Here is a 19,649-nt window from a genome sequence, read left to right on the forward strand (position 1 = left end):
CCTTTTTGTACTGGGAATCGTTATCGTTGGAGACCATAGTTCTCGAGGTATTCAAGAAAAACATTCAACAATCAGCATCAACCTACCTCCACCCCGGCACTCATCCTTCACCAGCAGGGGTTTTTAGTATGTTGATCGTTCCACTGTACAAAAAATACAAAACTACACCAACCGCTCCCGATATTCAACCTTTTTTTGGCCTCTATTATCTGAGCTATTACACCACCAGCACAGACGGCTATTACGTTAACACTATTAATTTAAACGTGCTCGTGAGCATAATGAAAGAACTTTTGTAAACGTTAAGCTAAAATTAATTATGTTGACAATTCTATCCAAACTTAACCCTAACAAGCACAGTAGTTTCGTAGTCAGAAGGCCTGACAAATACAATGATGTAATAGTTTATTTTATGCTGTTAATTTCACCGGTTTTATGGGTTTGATTAGGAGGATGGCGTTATAAAGCCAGTCAATGAAGACCAAAAATGTCGATTGGGAGAAATAACTCGTGCAGTCGCAAATATTTGTACTGTGGTAGGAGAGAGTGCCATGAATAACATACTAAAAATCTTAACCAGTGGATGCTGAGTGTGGGATTGGCGGTGCGTTTACAGGTCACTTCTGTACGTTTTTCCTGAATAACTCGAAAACTACGATCTCTAGCGAAAACGAATCCCAGTACAATATCTACCTACATTAAATTTCCTACGAAGAGGTCCTTTTCATTTTTTTCTGCAGGAATAGTAGCTTGTGCCTAGCGAGCGAGAAAATATGAAAATCTCGCGCGTGGCCTCTGAAGGTCAGATATAACATTGCGAGTAGCATAGGACGACATCGATAGGGGCAGCGATTCAATCTGGACACAGAGTGAGGCAGCTAAGACAGGCCACCCTAGATATATCTAGACTCAATAATTATAACGAGGTGTGGTTTTCATCACGTTACAGCGGTCAATATGACGAATATCCTGATGTTCACATCTTTTACAAACCATGGGCAAGTCCACCTTCGCAGTACGTACTAATTATCAGTTGAAAATCACGGTTACTCAACGAAGTGGATGAGAACAACGCTCTTGGTCTGTCAACGTTTGGTGCGTGTTTTTCAAGACTCACATCATTGATCCTTGTTTAACTGATGGGAAACTAAATTCATTCAAGTATCTTGAGTTCCTAAGATATGCTGCTGTCGCAGTTAATGGAAGACATCCCACTGGACATAATGCAATCGGTGTAATATCAACCCGACGGATGCCCCTCCGATTCCGTTTATACGAGGTGCATTCAAGTTCTAAGGCCTCCGATTTTTTTTTCTCCGGACTGGAAAGAGATAGAAACATGAGCATTGTTTTAAAATGAGACCGCGTTCATTGTCAATACGTCCCAGAGATGGCAGCACCGTACGGCAGATGGAATTTTACCGCCAGCGGCGAGAATGAGAACTGTTTTAAATACTTAAAATGGCGACGTTTTCCTTACTTGAACAGCGTGCAATCATTCATTTTCTGAATTTGCGTGGTGTGAAACCAACTGAAATTCATCGACAGTTGAAGGAGACATGTGGTGATGGAGTTATGGATTTGTCGAAGGTGCGTTCGTGGGTGCGACAGTTAAATGAAGGCAGAAAATCGTGTGACAACAAACCGAAACAACCTCGGGCTCGCACAAGCCGGTCTGACGACATGATCGAGAAAGTGGAGAGAACTGTCTTGGGGAATCGCCGAAAGACTGTTGAACAGATCGCCTCCAGAGTTGGCATTTCTGTGGGTTCTGTGCACACAATCCTGCATGACGACCTGAAAATGCGAGAAGTGTCATCCAGGTGGGTGCCACGAATGCTGACGGACGACCACATGGCTGCCCGTGTGGCATGTTGCCAAGCAATGTTGACGCGCAACGAGAGCATGGATGGGACTTTCTTTTCGTCGATTGTGACAATGGATGAGACGTGGATGCCATTTAACAATCCAGAAACAAAGCGCCAATCAGCTCAATGGAAGCACACAGATACACTGCCACCAAAAAAATTTCGGGTAACCGCCAGTGCTGAAAAAACGTTTATTGGAAAAAAAATCGGAGGCCTTAGAACTTGAATGCACCTGGTACAGTAACAGCCTCTTAAGAGAAGAACATTTGGAGAGCATTGTAATGGTCTTACAGGAAACTCAAAGTTGTCTTAACACTTCAGTACTTTTATTTGTGGCAAAAATTAACACAAGGAGTCAATAAGGTAACAAATGGCTCTAAGCACTATGGGACTTAACATCTGATGGGCGATGGGCCAACACCATATAGAAATCCAGCAATACCGATGGAGGGCGCCACGGACTTGTAAGTCATTTTCAGCCAGGTGTCCGGATACTTTTGATCATATAGTGTAAGTAATATGTATACCAAGTTCGATTGAAATCGATCCACACGTTTAGGAGGAGCTTTTTACCTGCACCTTTGACAGCTTACTTACATGTCACATATACTTCACATATATTTAATATATTTCACTAGTATTTGCAAACATATTTCACCTGTACCTCTAACGCATTTCGCCTTGCCATTTCGTTTTCACAGAGCTCTTTGTTTACGACGTCACACTTTCTGAATTATGTGTTGTGCAATGATACAAATGGTTCAAATGTCTCTGAGCACTATGGGACTTAACATCTGAGGTCATCAGTCCCCTAGACTTAGAACTACTTAAACCTAACTAACCTAAGGACATCACACACATCCGTGCCTGGGGCAGGATTCGAACCTGCGACCATAGCAGCAGCACGGTTCCGGACTGAAGCCCTTAGAACCGCTCGGCCACAGCGGCCGATAAGGTAACACCAACGACTCTCGAAGCCGTGAAATGCCTTATAAGACGGGCTTGCGATGGCGTGAGCCCCAATGAAATTAAATGTGCAGTATTGTTTCTTCGGAATCACTTTATAGCATGTAGTAATGCTCAGGATGCAGCCATGATAACAAACACATGCACCATTTCTGAGTCACGTGTTTGCTTGGTATAATAGGGCAGTCGTTTATGCAACCTCTTCTCCTGTCGGCGGGGCAATGGATTCTGGCGCTGTTATGTTGACACTATTTGATCAAGTCCCATATATGTTATGTTGTTGAAGTTCCCTTAGAAACGAACAAATTATATAGATCCATCAGAAAATACAAATCGATGTCGTAATTCGGAGTCTATAAACGAGAAAAAAATAGTTGCGAACGTCTGGAAATTCACCATATTATCCCCTACAACTTGGCGAAAACGGCATCTCGATATATTTATCCATTGTGGATACATTTGGGGTGGCCTGTCTTTTATCTATTGTAGATATAATTGGGGTGGCCTGTTTTAGTTGTCTGACCCTGTTTATACAGGATGTTTCCGTAAGAGCGTGTAAAAATGTAACATGACATAGAGAATGCTCCACTGAACAATTTGAGGTAGGTAACTTGGGGTCGGAGAAGCCAGCTTAAGGTGATAGGGAAGTAAACTTATGTATCGCACTGTATATGATTACTGTTTTCCAGCTTATATACAACTAACATGGTACAAGTTTACACGTACTGTGCTGTTTATTTACATGTATCTTATTTCCTGCAAGGAAGCATGGAGGAGGAGCCTGATTACTAGGAAGTCAAGATGCAATTTTGTTTACTTTACTTGTCCGTAATATGGTTCTGTTACATCGTATTTACAGTGTCCCATGACAGTACGTGCTAAGAATGAATGACAGACCCATTCATTGGTCACTGTTATTCAGAAACATACAGTACAATAAGATGGAGCAGTAGTGGTACAATTTCGCAGAACTCACTGACATGCACCTTGTCAGCAGTTGCAATGTTCTCGCTGCTGAAAGGCTGTGCAGGGAACTATTTCCTAACTGGCACCATCCATCACGATGAGTGTTTATTTTTCTCGACTGAAGATTGCGGAAGACTGGTTCATTGGAAAAAAGAGACGAGGGACCTGGAAACATGAGGACCACACCCGATTCTGAAGAGTAGGTGTTCGAATGTGTTGCAGCGGACCCCGCTAGAAGTACTCGTCGCACTGCAAGTGAAATGGGGCTGAACGTACTAGCATGTCGCGAGTACTCCACGAACAACACTTACATCCATATTACCCACAACGAGCACATGCAATTCTTGTGACTGAAACTGCACCAAGGGCCGCTTTGTATCAGTGGTTGGTCCAACAATTAACTGATCGACCACATTTCCTGTTTATTGATGAGGCCTCATTGGATCGTCGTGGTATGTAGAATAGCGGGAATAGCCATAATTGGGACGAGGAAAACCATCACACTGTAGTAGAGCCATACCATGAAGCACTCTTTTCTGTAAATATCTTAGGCGGCATTGCAAGCGACAGTCTCATTGGGCCATTGTCTTCTACCTGGCCATGTGAACTGCCACCTGTACTTGAGGTTCGTGCAAAGAGTTCCTTCTGAGGTGTTGGAGAACATACCCTTGGCCGTTCATGAGAGGTTGTGGTTCAAATGGCTCTGAGCACTATGGGACTCAACAGTTGAGGTCATCAGTCCCCTGGAACTCAGAACTACTTAACTAACCTAAACATATCACACACATCCATGCCCGAAGCAGGATTCGAACCTGCGACCAGAGCGGTCGCACGGTTCCAGGCTGAAGCGCATAGAACCGCTCGGCCACTTCGGCCGGCCATGAGAGGTTTTGTATACAACATGGCGGTGCACCGCCCCACTTCATTGTGGATGTCTGCAACCATCTCAGTGCTGTATTACCTGGTTGCTGGATTGGAAGGGGACGTTCTATTCCATGGCCTGCGAGATCACCTATGGGGTATCTAAAGCCACTTGTGTGTGAGATCCCAGTGGAATGGAGATGGGATTAATTGTCGGAATTGTAGCTGCCTGTGAAGTGATTCGAAACACACCAGGATATTTTTCAGGGTGCCCCAGAATCTTGTTCGGCGATTCCTTGTTTGCATTGAGGTTGATGGCCATCAGTTTCAGATCATTATGTAAGATATAGTACAAATGGTATGTCCATTGTGTCAGTGATGCTATCTGCAGTTAATTGTAACTATTGTAAATAAAAAGCACACAGTGATGTGATTTTATTTCTATTATCATCGTAAGCTGGCTTATACGACCCCAGGTTTTCTATCTCAAATTGTCCAGTGGAGCACCCTCTATGTTCTGTAAAATTTTTGCAAAATATTACGAAAACACCCTGTGTATTACGTTTCCTTTAATTTTCGTCTATGGTTACAATCTTTTTGTTTAACAGATTACCGGTTTCGGTATTTAATGATCATCATCAGATCTGAAGCAAAAATGGGAAAAACATAAATACACTCGCAAACTGTATACAGCTTAATATATATAACAGTAGTACTGCTGACAACATAACTCGTGCATGTGATGTGATTCATATGTATTTTGACGATGCTGGTGCTGATTCCGCATTTAACATTTGACGATGCCACTGTGGCTGCAGTACATTAGGACTTTGTTTTTATGAAACAGGTTTGCCTCTTCGTATTTAAAGTGCACAAATGTAAATTTTGTCAGTACTACTTTTTATTATGGTCTATGTATTGTTCTTAGGCTGTATACAGTTTGCAAGTGTATTTATGTTTTTCCCATTTTTCTGCAGATCTGATGGTGGTCACTAAAGACCGAAACCGGCAATCTGTTAAACAAAAATATTGTGACCATAGACGTAAATTAAATTTATTGAATAATACGGGGCACTGTGTTTTTTCGCGACGATGTCGCAGCTTATGAAACCATATGTATCTTAAATTGAAGTCCCCGCTGCGTTTTTCTCTATGTATGTTAAGGATAATGGTTCAAATGGCTCAGAGCACTATGCGACTTAACTTCTGAGGTCATCAGTCGCATAGAACGTAGAGGTAATTAAACCTAACTAACCTAAGGACATCACACACATCCATGACCGGGCAGGATTCGAACCTGTGACCGTAGCGGTCGCTCGGTTCCAGACTGTAGCGCCTAGAACCGCACGGCCACTCCGACCGGCCGAAGGACAATCCGAGAAACTACTGCAGGGATTTCGTTACGGTTTTTACGATTAGACACGCTGATTGACGAGAAACGTTTGCGTGTATAATTTATTGCCACTTAGTGAGACAAGTTGTACGACCGCAACAAAGTAGTACTAACGGTGTAAAGCTGGGGCGGATTGGTAGTTAAAATAAATGCAATGTAGACAGAAAATAAAATTTCTTTTACGACCCATTCGCCTGGCTACATGCCTTGCCCATCTCAATTTCATTTTCATTACCTTCGTAATTACGTCTCCAGTATACGCTCTTCTACAAAAGGTTAACTCACGTCGTTCTTACTTTGGTGTACGTGTCACAAATTGTTCACTTTGATAATTTCAGTCGTTTTTATTTTTCAGTACAAAGCACGAAACGACAGTACAAATTTTCTACTATTTATATATTTGTGTGTTATCTCCTTTACCATCTGATACCTGTAACCTACTGAAATTTTTAGTTTTCTGATACTCACCTTTGGTCAGATTGCTTGGCTTAATGTCAATGTAATCTATACAATAAAGTATACTTTGAAATTAGGCTATTATGTCTAATAATGAATAGCAGGCATTTAAACTATTATTCACCCTGATTCCTATACGCTCTCAATGAAAATTTACATTTACTTTGTAATTTTAGTATGTTTTGATCTAAACACAACAGCTTCATCCAGCTGGACCAAAAGTAGGCGCAATATATCAAATGTCCACCAGCAGTATCTGACGATGAGAGTGCGGTATTAATAAATAATAGAAATTTGTTACCGATGTTACGTTTTCCGTGGATTACTATAGTTCCTGACGTAACCTTTTTTTTGGCTCGATGGCTAAGTATCTAAATATTACACTACAAAGCCGAACGTACGAGGTTCAGAACCGAGTTGGCCTTATGGTTTCTTTTCGTAACGTATCACATATTTTTTTACCTCTGGCAATGATTTATGAATGTGAAAATTGCCAAGCTGCTCTTTGTTTCGTAGTCCACATTTAACTGTAACTCGTATTCTCCCTCTGGCTGGGTACCTACATCTATATCCACATCAACATCTATACACCGGAAACCACGTTTCGGTGTGGCGGAGGGTACTTTGTGTACTACTTATACATATAAATTTATACTCCGCAGCCACCCAACTGTGTGTGGCAGAGGGCACTTTACGTTCCACTGTCATTGCCTCCCTTTCCTGTTCAAGTCGCGAATGTTTCGCGGGAAGAACGACTGCCGGAAAGTCTCCGTGCGCGCTCGAATCTCTCTAATTTTACATTCGTGATCTCCTCGGGAGGTATAAGTAGGGGGAAGCAATATATTCGATACCTCATCCAGAAACGCACCCTCTCGAAACCTGGACAGCAAGCTACACCGCGAAGCAGAGCGCCTCTCTTACAAAGTCTGCCACTTGAGTTTGCTAAACATTTCCGTAACGCTATCACGCTTACCAAATAAACCCGTGACGAAACGCGCCGCTCTTCTTTGGATCTTCTCTATCTCCTCTGTCAACCCGGCATAGTACGGATCCCACACTGATGAGCAATACTCAAGTATAGGTCGAATAAGTGTTTTGTAAGCCACCTCCTTTGTTGATGGACTACATTTTCTAAGGACTCTCCCAATGAATCTCAACCTGGCACCCGCCTTACGAACAATGAATTTTATATGATCATTCCATTTCAAATCGTTCCGTACGCATACTCCCAGATATTTTACAGAAGGAACTGCTACCAGTGTTTTGTACTGCTATCATTTAATCATACAATAAAAGGATCCTTCTTTCTATGTATTCGCAATACATTACATTTGTCCATGTTAAGGTTCAGTTGCCAATCCCTGCACCAAGTGCCTATCCCTACACATCTTCGTTCATTTCGCTGCAGTTTTCTAATGCTGTAGCTTCTCTGTGTACTACAGCATCGTCCGCGAAAATCCGCATGGAACTGCCGACACCCACCTTTTCCTATTCGGGTTGCAAGTGCCTCGCGGGAAGAACGATTGCTTGTAAGCCTAAGTGAACTCAGATCTTTCTAATTTTACTTCCATGCTCTCTTCGAGAGATGTATGTAGGAGGAAACAATATATGGGCTGACTCTCCTGGGAACGTATGCTCTCAGAACTTCAACAGCAAACCACACCGAGGTGCAGACCGCCTCTCCTGCAGCGTCTGCCACTGGAGTTGGCTGAGTATCTCTCCGACGCTTTCGCTATTGCGAACTGAATCTGTCACGAAACGTGCTGCTCTTCTTTGGATCTTCTCTATTTCGTCTATCAATTCTATCTCGTACGGATTCCAAACCGACAAGCAATATTCAGATATTGGTCAGAACAGTGTTTTGTATGCTACTTCCTTCCCTGTTGCAGTGCATTTCCTTAGGAGTCTTCCAATGAATCTCGGTCTTACCCGCTATTAATTTGATGTGGTCGTTCCAGGTCAAATCACTCTGTACACATACTTTTAGATATTTGATGGAAGTAACTGTTTCCAGTGACTGTTAAGCAATCGAGTAATCGTACAATGAAGGGTTCCCCTCTCTATGCATTCGCCACCCGTTAACATTTATCTATGTTGAGGTACAACACAAGGGCGTAACAGGTCCAGTAGGTCCATGCTTGGCAAAGCACTGCGATGTTCGAACCAACATTCGGATTGACGTCAGCTTTACCTTAACCTAGTCACAAGTTTTCCGCAAAAGTGTTGTTAGTATCCGGTTATAACTTACTCTTTGGTTTCATCGCTGAATACTAATGGTGTGCCGGCGTGTGTGGCCAAGCGGTTCTAGGCGCTTCAGTCTGGAACCGCGCGACCGCTACGGTCGCAGGTTCGAATCCTGCCTCGGGCATGGATGTGTGTGATGTCCTTAGGTTAGTTAGGTTTAAGTAGTTCTAAGTTCTAGGGGACTGATGACCTGAGATGTTAAGTCCCATACTGCTCAGAGCCATTTGAATTTTTTTTTTTAACTAATGGTGTGAAACAGCAGAGGTTTCCTAAATTAGGATATGGACAGAAAGAGCGATCCAACAGAATTAATTCTTTTAGAGTTGCCTACATGTATACCTGAAGGATTAATCATTCCGTGTCAATTACATTTGAATTTTAAAGCTGCTCCGACTGTCCGACTGTCTCTAGGCAGGGAGAACCTGAAATGCAACTACCCCAGATCTTACAACGTTCTTGATTTTCTATGGATAGGAGTTCGTTTGAGAGTGTGGGTAGTCGTGTTCAGTGTCACGTACATCTACAGAAGAACGAATTTCATGGCGTCCTACGTTTATTGGATTGGTCCATATATGAGAACATAGGATAAAACCTCACCATCAGGAGACACCACACAAACAACGTGTAACATCACTTATAGCCATGATAATGGCCGCAATTCGGCGCGTCTCCTCAAGTTCCATGAGATATGCCATATCCAGCGGAAGCACCTCGTTGGTGAATCATTTCCGTAGATTTATGAAATTGGAGGGATGCTGATTACTACGCTTCTCTCGGTGTTACAAATAGCCCGAGACATGAGTCAAACCGGGAACGTATACGTCCAGCTCTGTGATATGCATGGTGTCATCCTGGAAGATGGGAGTGTCCACAGCATCCTCAGTATGAAGATTTAGAAGAAAGGGGAGAACTTGGTCACCGAGAATGCTGAAATAAACATCCTGGTTCACGTCATGGTAACTTGCAAGACTGGGCACAACGCATGGTGCAAAAAATACTTCCAAAACGGCGCAGAATCATCTCCAACCTGCACATAATCCTCGAGACACTGTGGGTTGGGTGTATGTGCACGGCCTGACATTATGTCCTCTACTGAGGCAAGCAGGCCCACAACTGCTGTGACTGGTCGTTGATTCCCTGGAAACTGGCACTGGGATGGAGCTGATGTTCGGGCTAGTTTCAACCATGTTCTACTGGGGACGGATCTGTTGGTTGGTTGGTTGATTTATGAGAAGGGACCAAACAGCGAGGTCATTGGTCCCATCGGCTTAGGGAAGGTTGGGGAAAGAAATCGCCCATGACTTTTCAAAGGAACCATCCTGGCATTTGCCTGAAGCGATGTAGGAAAATCACGGAAAACCTAAATCAGTATGGGCGTACGCGGGTTTGAACCTACATTCTCCCGAATGTGAGTCCAGTGTGCTAACCACTGCTCCACCTTGCTCGGTGGACAGATCTGTGGATCCTGCTGGAGACAGAAGTACCTCAACATCATGCAGACAGCTCATAGAGGAAAGTGCCGTGTGTGGGCGAGCATTGTCCTGTTGGAAAACTGCACCAATATACTGTCGCCTGAGAAGTAATACATGATGACTTGTGATGTCTGTGAAGTACTGTTGTGACGTCATAATTCTTCGAATCACTGCCAGCTGAGATCTGAAATCATACTCGGTGGTCGCACACACCACGAAGGATGGACAAACACCACTCCACTTCTCTAAAATGTTGGATGAGTGATACCTTAAAACAAGTCGCCACCGTAATCGCCGAATGCTCTACCATCTGAGCTACCCACGCACTTGCCCGCGAATGGCAAAGGTCCCTACTTCGAGTCTCGGTCCGGCACACAGTTTTAATCTGCCAGGACGATACAACTACTATCTTGCGAAGGCCTATTAAAACTGTTTGCGTAAAAAGACTACTTGAAAAACTGGATCTGAGGTATGCTATTAATGACGAACTGAAAGCATAAATTGTTTACCCTAACGCCGTGTGGTTGGTCATGGAGCCTTGTCAACATCTGACTTGGTGAAAACAGTCAAACTGTCGATAGTCGACAGTACGTATTGTCAATACTGAGAATATTTTTGAACCCATCAATATTGCTTGTCAGTATTTCTAGTTTTGGAAATGCCTCAATAGAGGCTTTCAGACGGTCAGTATACTGACGCACTGAAAATATTAAGGGCCAGTTATAGTCACTTGCAACGATTCGCCGATGCCATCTGTGTCGTAATCTCGAAGCAAGCGGCACCATCTTGATTTTACGCGACTCACTACCGCCAACTACTTCTACCACGTAACAGGTTCAAATGGCTCTGAGCACTAAGGGACTTAATAGAAAAGAAACTGAAACAACTCAACAGAGGAAAGTCCACTGGACCTGACGGGATACCCATCCATTCTACACAGAGTATGCGAAGAACTTGCCCCCCCTTCTAACAGCCGAGTACCGCAAGTCTCTAGAGGAACGGAAGGTTCCAAATGATTGGAAAAGAGCACAGATAGTTCGAGTTTTCAAGAAGGGTGGTCGAGCAGATGCACAAAACTATAGGCCTATATCTCTGACATCGATCTGTTGTAGAATTTTAGAACATGTTTTTTGCTCAAGTACCACGTCATTTCTGGAAACCCAGAATCTACTCGGTAGGAATCAACATGGATTTCTAAAACAGCGATCGTGTGAGACTCAACTCGCTTTATTTGTTCATGAGACCCAGAAAATATTAGATATAGGCTCCCAGGTAGATGCCATTTTCCTTGACTTCCGGAAGGCGTTCGATACTGTTCCGCAATGTCGCCTGATAAACAAAGTAAGAGCCTACGGAATATCAGACCAGCTGTGTGGCTGGATTGAAGAGTTTTTAGCAAACAGAAAACAGCATCTTGTTCTCAATGGAGAGACGTCTACAGACGTTAAAGTAACCTCTGTCGAGCCACAGTGCATTTTTATGGGACCGTTGCTTTTCACAATATACATAAATGACGTAGTAGATAGTGTCGGAAGTTCCATGCGGCTTTTCGCGGATGATGCTGTAGTATACAGAAAATTTGCAGCAAAATTCAGGAAGATCTGCAGCGGATAGGCACTTGGTGCAGAAAGTGGCAACTGACCCTTAACATAGACAAATGTAATGTATTGCGAATACATAGAAAGAAGAAGGGTGCCAGGTTGAGATTCATTGGGAGAGTCCTTGGAAAATGTAGTCCATCAACAAAGGAGGTGGCTTACAAAACACTCGTTCGACCTATACTTGAGTATTTCTCATTAGTGTGGGATCCGTACCATGTCGGGTTGACGGAGGAGATAGAGAAGATCCAAAGAAAAGCGGTGCGTTTCGACACGGAGTTATTTGGTAAGCATTTTAGCCTTACGGAGATGTTTAGCAAACTCAAGTGGCAGACTCTGCAAGAGAGGCGCTCTGCATCGCGGTGTAGCTTGCTGTCCAGGTTTCGAGAGGGTGCGTTTCTGGATGAGGTATCTAATATATTGCTTCCCCCTACTTATACCTCCCGAGGAGATCACGAACGTAAAATTAGAGAGATTCGAGCGCACACGGAGGCTTTCCGGCAGTCGTTCTTCCCTCGAACCATACGCGACTGGAACAGGAAAGGGAGGTAATGACAGTTGCACGTAAAGTACCCTCCTCCACACGCCTTTGGGTGGCTTGCGGAGTATGAATGTAGATGTAGAAGTAGTTAACTTCTGAGGCCATCAGTCCCCTAGAACTTAGAACTACTTAAACCTAACTAAGCACACATCCATGCCCGAGGCAGGATTCGAACCTACGACAGTAGCGGTCACGCGGATCCAGAATGAAGCGCCTAGGACCACTCGGCCACCCCGGCCAGCACTTAACAAGAGATACATGCTCTTTTCGTGCGACTTCCGTTGTAATACAGGACATGAAGTCCATTTCTCATGTTTCAGCAGTCAGACGTTGTATTATGCCTACGACCAGAGACAATCCCGTGAGCCGTGAACCTGCAAGCAGCGGCGGTGCAACCCAGGCTGCGCCTCCGCAGGTCCGGGCCGGACGCCATAAACGCTGCTCCGGTGAACGCCACCGGCGCAGCCCGCCAGAGGTCAGTGTCACGGGCGCATGCGCAGACGCGGGCGTATGCGCAGCTGGCTTATTGCCCTTTAATGGATTAACGGGGCCGCGAGTTGCCCGTCTCGCTCTCAGCCAACCAAATGAAAAGGCGTGCGCTACTAATGGCACAAAAGGAAGACTCGGCTTCTCGAAAACTCTCGGGGCCTCTAACTCGCACTCCTGTACGTCGAAATGCAGCAAGCTTCCCAAGACGCTGAGTTCACCAGCATTCGCAATTACCTGTTATTCGGTGGCCTCGGAGGGGCGGATGCCATTAAGTCTACTTGCGCAGCTTATTTTGCTGTTTAGCGTCTGCTTGGGCAATCTTCTCACGAAGGAGAAAAGTGCGGTCGCGAATCCGAAGCATACCGTATTGTAATGCCCGTGGGAAAAGTTTCTTCCTTTAGTACGGTTTAATATTATTTTTGCGGTTCAATTTATATATTGCCATCCTCAGTGGAACTGAGGAAGAACTCCAGAACCCATTGAACGGAATGAAGTCTAATGAGAACACACTATGGATCGAGAACTAACTGAAAAACAAGTAATGATGAGTAGCAGAAATGTGACAGGGGATAAACCTAACATCGCAGTCTGAGGACCACTGATTAGACCGAAGTGCGAGAATTCAGCTACCTTCGAAGCAAAATAACACACGACGGACGATGTAAGGGCGACATAACAAGCAGACCAGCACCGACAAAGAGGGCATTCCTAACAAATAGAAGTCACTTGCTACCAAATATCGGCCTTCATTTGAGGAAGGAGTTTCTGAGAATGTACACATGTACGCATCGAAGTCTACCATGGACTGTTGAAAGGGAGGACAAGAAGAGAATCGAAATGTTTGAGACTTAGTGCTACGGACGAATGTTGAAAATTAGATGAACCAATAAGGTAAGAAATGAGGAGGTTCTTCGCAGGAGTAGAGGAACACGCCGAAAACACTGACAAGAAGAAGGGACAGGATAATAGAACATGCGTTAAGGTATCAAGGTAATAACGTCCGTGGTTCAAATGGCTCTAAGCACTATGGGACTTAACATCTGAGGTCATCAGTCCCCTTGAACTTAGAACTACTTACACCTAACTGACCTAAGGACATCACACACATCCATGCCCGAAGCAGGATTCGAACCTGTGACCGTAGCGGTCGCGCGGTTCCAGACTGAAGTGCCTAGAACATCTCGGCAACACCGGCCGGCTAACGTCCGTGGTACTGAGGGAGCTTCGGAAGGTAAAAAGTATAGAGGAAAACAGAGAATGTAATATACCCAAGAAATTTCTGAGGGCGTTGGATGCAAGTGCTGGTCTGCGAGGAAGAGGTTGCCACAGGGAGGAAAGCATGGCAGGCCGCATAAAATCCCTCATAAAACCGATGACTAAAAACGAGAAAGACCAGAACATTGTTAGGTAATCGAAGGTCTCACTTAGGTAACACGCCGCCGGCCGCGGTGGTCTCGCGGTTCTAGGCGCTCAGTCCGGAGCCGCGTGACTGCTACGGTCGCAGGTTCGAAACCTGCCTCGGGCATGGATGTGTGTGATGTCCTTAGGTTAGTTAGGTTTAAGTAGTTCTAAGTTCTAGTGGACTGGTGACCTCCGATGTTAAGTCCCATAGTGCTCAGTGCCATTTGAAACATTTTTGGTAACACGCCATCTTTTTATTGGGGAGTAAAGACAATGGTAGTGTGTTCAGCTGGATCTGAGATCCGTACCGATCTAGCCAGCTTTAAAATTACCCATTCATGCAATATCGAAATTTATCTGGGAAACCTGTGACCGTAGCGGTTGCGCGGTTCCGGACTGAAGCGCCTAGAACCTCTCGACCACTCCGGCCGGAAGACGAGGTTGGCCTGTAAGCTTTTGTGTTCTACGTGTCCCTTCACGTTTCCACTTCACTATTACATCAAAAACAGTGAACCTAGGGATGTTTAGGAGTGTGGAAATATCGCGTACAGACGTATAACACAAGTGACACCCAATCACCTGACCACGTTCGAAGTCCGTGAGTTCCGCGTAGCGCCCCATTCTGCTCTCTCACGCTGTCTAATGACTACTGAGGTCGCTGATATGGATTACCTGGCAGTAGTTGGCAGCAAAATGTACCTAATATGAAAGACGTATGTTTTTGGGGTTGTCCGGATACTTCTGATCACATAGTGTATGTAGGACTTCTTCGTGGTTAGGCTAAAGGAAATGGTTAATGCCTAGGTATATGAACACATTTTGCAGGAGCAGTGGAACAATTCGAAGACGATGATCGTTTTTATCAGCGCCACAATGGACTCTGTCATAAATGTTACCTGTGAGGTGGTGCTCCATGGACAGTCACATCCCTGAAATGGACTGGCCCGCCCATAGTTAGGGCATGAACTCAGTGGAGTACTTTTGGGGTGGAATGAGCAAATTCGATTTCTGTCCAGACCCCAGTGTCCAACAACACTGTCTTCTCTGGTTCCAAATCTTGAGAAAGAAGGGCTACCATTCCGCTACAGACATTCAGACACATCAAGCCAAATGCCCTCCTCATAGCTGAAGCCGTCATAAAAGGCGAAGGCTGGACAACCCCGTAATTAATGTCCGCTAATCGACGCCCATATAAAAGAACGAACACCTATATTTTTCTGTACTATCTCTGATTTCCCTTATTTTGTCGTGGTGATCGTTTCTCCCTATTCAGGGAGGTGTCAACAAAATATTTCCGCATTCGGAGGAGAAAGTTGGTGATTGGAATTTCGTGAGGAGTTTCCGCCGCAACGAAAAACGCCTATCTTTTAACGATGTCCGCACCAAATCCTGTATCATTTCTGTGACACTCTCTCCCATATTTCGCGATAATACGAAACGTGCTGCTCTTCTTTGAACTTTTTCGATGTACTCTACCAATCCTGTCTGGTAAGTACACTGCTCAGCAGTATTCTAAAAGAGGACGGACAAGTGTAGTGTAGGCTGTCTTCTTAGCAGATCTGTTACAGTTTTTAAGTGTCCTGCCAATAAAACGCAATCTTGGGTTAGCTTTCCCCACAACAATTTCTTTGTGTTCCTTCCAATTTTAGTTGTTGGTAATTGTAATTCCTAGGTATTTAGTTGAATTTGTGGTCTTTAAATTTGACTTATTCATCGTATAATCTAAGTTTAACACATTACTTTTAGCACTCATGTGGATGACCTCACACTTCTCCTTATTTGGGGTCAACTACCAATTTTCGCACCACACAGATATCCTTTCTAACTCTTTTTCAATTTGTTTGGACCTTGTGATGACTTTATTAGTCGATAAATAACAGCATCATCGGTAAACAACCTAAGGGGGCTGCGCAGATTGGCTACCAAACCGTTTATATAGATGAGGAACAGCAAAGGGTCTGTAACACTACCTTGGGGAACGCCAGAAATCACTTCCGTTTAACTCAATGGGTTTCCGCCAATTACTACCGAACTGTGATCTCTCTGACAGGAAGTCAGATCTCTCTGACGTGAAATCACGAGTAAATACAACTGTATCTCGTACTACGCTGCTGTCTACAAGCACCAGCAGCGTATCCATCACAAAGCTCATCTGTTCTAGGCGCTTCAGTCCGGAACAGCAATGCTCCTACAGTCGCAGGTTCAAATCCTTCCTTGGGCATGGATGTGTATGGTGTCATTCGGTAAGTTAGCTTTAAGCAGTTCTGAGTCTAGGGGACTGATGACCTCAGATGTTAAGTCCCATAGTGCTTAGAGCCACTTGAACCATTTGAACAAAGCTCGTACACAAATACTGTACTGGCGTACTCGGCATTTGTAAATAGTACGGCATACTAAAACGATACAGTAGAAGTGGTCAGTACATCGAAATCACACTTGAAGAAAACAGTTACTTAAATTCAGGTATAACTTCACAAGTTGAACTTCAAAAGAAAAATGGCAATAATAAAAAATAATCTCAAAATGCAAACCGAAAACTTATCTCTGTAAGCAATAATAAGAAATGTTTTGCTCGAATTAGTGTCCACTACCACCTCCTAAGATATTTACTGTTCCTCCTGGGGCGTGGGTGAGAGTGTCTGTATGGCGAATCATCGCTTTGGAGTCGAACGCCGATATGAAGCACAATAACAGGATTACCACACAGATAGAGCGAATAAATCTTTTTATCAGTTGATGAAATAATGTTTTAGTTGCTTTTTGCGAAATAGTTTAGGATTATACAGGGTGAAAAGTATTTAAACCGACAAACTCTGGGAGGTTGTAGGGGAGAGGAGTATTTAAACCGGTAGAGGAAGTTTTCTCTGGCCACAAATTAATTAAACCAACAAAAAAGTCCAGAGGATACATATCTGGGGATCTAGCAGGCCATGGTACAGGACCACCTCTGCCAATCCACGTGTCTGGGAACCGTCGGTCCAGGAATCGACGCACACCACGACTGAAATGTGCCGGCGCCCCGTCATGTCGGAACCACATGCTTTGTCTTGTAGGGAGCGGGACGTATTCCGGCAATGCTCTGGGTAGAAAATTGTAATAGTGCCTGCCATTTAATGGCCTAGGTAGCAGATACGGCCCAATTAAACAATCCCCAACAACACCAACCTGCACATTAACGAAGAACCGCACTTGATGAGCACTAGTAACTGTGGCATGTGGGTTATCCTCACTCCAAACAAGCGAATTGTGCATGTTCAAGACTCCATCACGCCCGATCGTTGCTTCATCGCTAAACAACACAGTGGATGGAAATGTAGGATGCATTTCACACTGTTCCAGGTACCATTGCGAAAACTGGGTGGATAATCAATTGGTTCCAGGTTGTGGACACGCTGTAAGTGAAGTGGACGTAACACTTGCTCTCGAAGGACTGTTCTTTGCACGAGTGCTGACTGAAGGATTCCGCTCCACATGCTGCAAGACAGCTTCCTCAAATTGCAGCGTTCTTACCGTGTGACGGCGTCCCTGTCCAGGTAATATGCTAAATGACCCGGTCTCACGCAGACGTTGGTACTCAGCAGCAAATGTCGCATGATGCGGGATACGGTGATTACGATATTGTTGTTGATAAAGCCGCTGCGCAGCTCGTCCGTTGTGGTGCGCTACGTAGTACGCACCAAGCATGTCAGTGTACTCACTCCAGGTGTATCGCTCCATTAGTAAACAGAGACAGTGCACTGCTACACTGGTGGACAGCAGTTGCCTAGAACTGAAGAGCGTAATGCGCCCTCTAACAAATGAACTAGACTTGGCCGCTGTTTCTATGTTTCGATACAGTGCATCGATACGTGGAACTGTTTCAGTGTTTCGGAACGGCTGTTTCGAAACACTGGGGTTTCATTCCGCCCCTGCCTCGGATAACCGGACCAGATTCGATCTCGAGCCAGACACAGAAACTGTATTGTTGTTTCAAAATAAGGCTGTTTCAGTTCACCTGTGCTTGGAACGGACTAATTGTATCGAAACAGGGATGTTTCATTCCGCTCTGTGCCGGACGAGATTCGGGCTCGCACAGGTACTGAAACACAACATACCACTTTTTGAAACACTTTCTAGAGTGCCGAAATCTTTTTGACAAGAAATAGCATGAAGCTTAAGACATCCGAAAATAAAGCTTCGTTTCTAGCTCACTGTCCTATTCCGAAATGGTGTAACATCTGCTTTATAAACACAAACAAAACAATAAAACAACGCATACTATTCACATTCAAAATAATAAATATGTGAAAATCATTTAGTTAAATTACACTTTTTTTAAGAACATACGCTACTCTGTTCATGTGCAATAACCATATTAAAAAACGCAAGTAATCCTACAACATTTTGAATAAAAAAGGCGTAGAGTGACAGTTATTGGACATATACATAAATTTGATGTAGGTATAGTTGCAAGCAATCTGTTTGACATATCACTGATAGTGTAATGGTGAACGGGAAAGGCTGGGAAGCATGGTGAATTTATAGTAACGGTTCGAAACACCTTGAAAGGCAAAATTTTTTCTGTTATATTTTGTTATTTATTGGAATTATTTTGCGTTATTTGTGAGTCTATAGTCACTGTGCCTATTATCCACAATGATTCCCTTTGTGTGCATGGAAATTAGCAGGATGCGTTTATTACCCATATTAACGGAATGTGGGAATCCCAGTAGCACATCCGTCGTTTCTGCAGTTTGCTCCCACCTCCAGTTCCGTTCATGGTGGTTCTTCTATCTTCAGCTACGGCTCTCCTCAGCCAATTTGAAAAGTATGAAAGTCACACGACACGAAAGCAGCGCATTTGCTGCAGGAAATACGAAACTACCAATACACCTAAGTGATAGTTTCATACTTTCTGCAATATGATTAGCGCTCTCGCACCTCATTTGTGTTTATATGGACATACTTATACAGTAGACATTCAAGATGATAAAATGAGTAGGGATATTAGATTACAAAACACAAACTGTTTCACTGTTTCGAAACAGCATATCGAAACATTACAGCGTACTGTTTCATTTGGTTCGAAACAGTTACGTGTTTCAGTTTGCCCATGTCTAAACTGAACATCGTAATACGGCCTCCACCGGTTTAAATAATCCTCATAGGAAAAATATTTGTTTTGATGTCCCCTAGAACCTCCCAGAGTTTGTCGGTTTAAATACTTTTCACCCTGTACACCGTCTGTATAAGTTTGACCCTTGGAGTATGACGAGTGTTAGGAAATTCAATGACGACGCGTCAGCCTCGAACGATATGTCTATATTTTCAAACAACACAACAGGCGGCGCTTCCACGGCCGAATCACGCACGAGCGAAGTTTGAGGCAGAAGCAGATGCCGCTAAGCAGAGGAC

The 19,649-nt window shown here is 44.0% G+C and overlaps 1 protein-coding gene across 1 annotated transcript in view; it reads right to left on the minus strand.

Annotated features, from left to right (window-relative positions):
- Positions 1–19,649, minus strand: part of LOC126365980 (protein limb expression 1 homolog) — a 298,994-nt gene that overhangs the window by 17,198 nt on the left and 262,147 nt on the right. The window lies entirely within an intron of this gene.

The sequence above is a fragment of the Schistocerca gregaria genome, chromosome 4 (assembly GCF_023897955.1).
Source record: "Schistocerca gregaria isolate iqSchGreg1 chromosome 4, iqSchGreg1.2, whole genome shotgun sequence".
Taxonomy (NCBI): domain Eukaryota; kingdom Metazoa; phylum Arthropoda; class Insecta; order Orthoptera; family Acrididae; genus Schistocerca; species Schistocerca gregaria.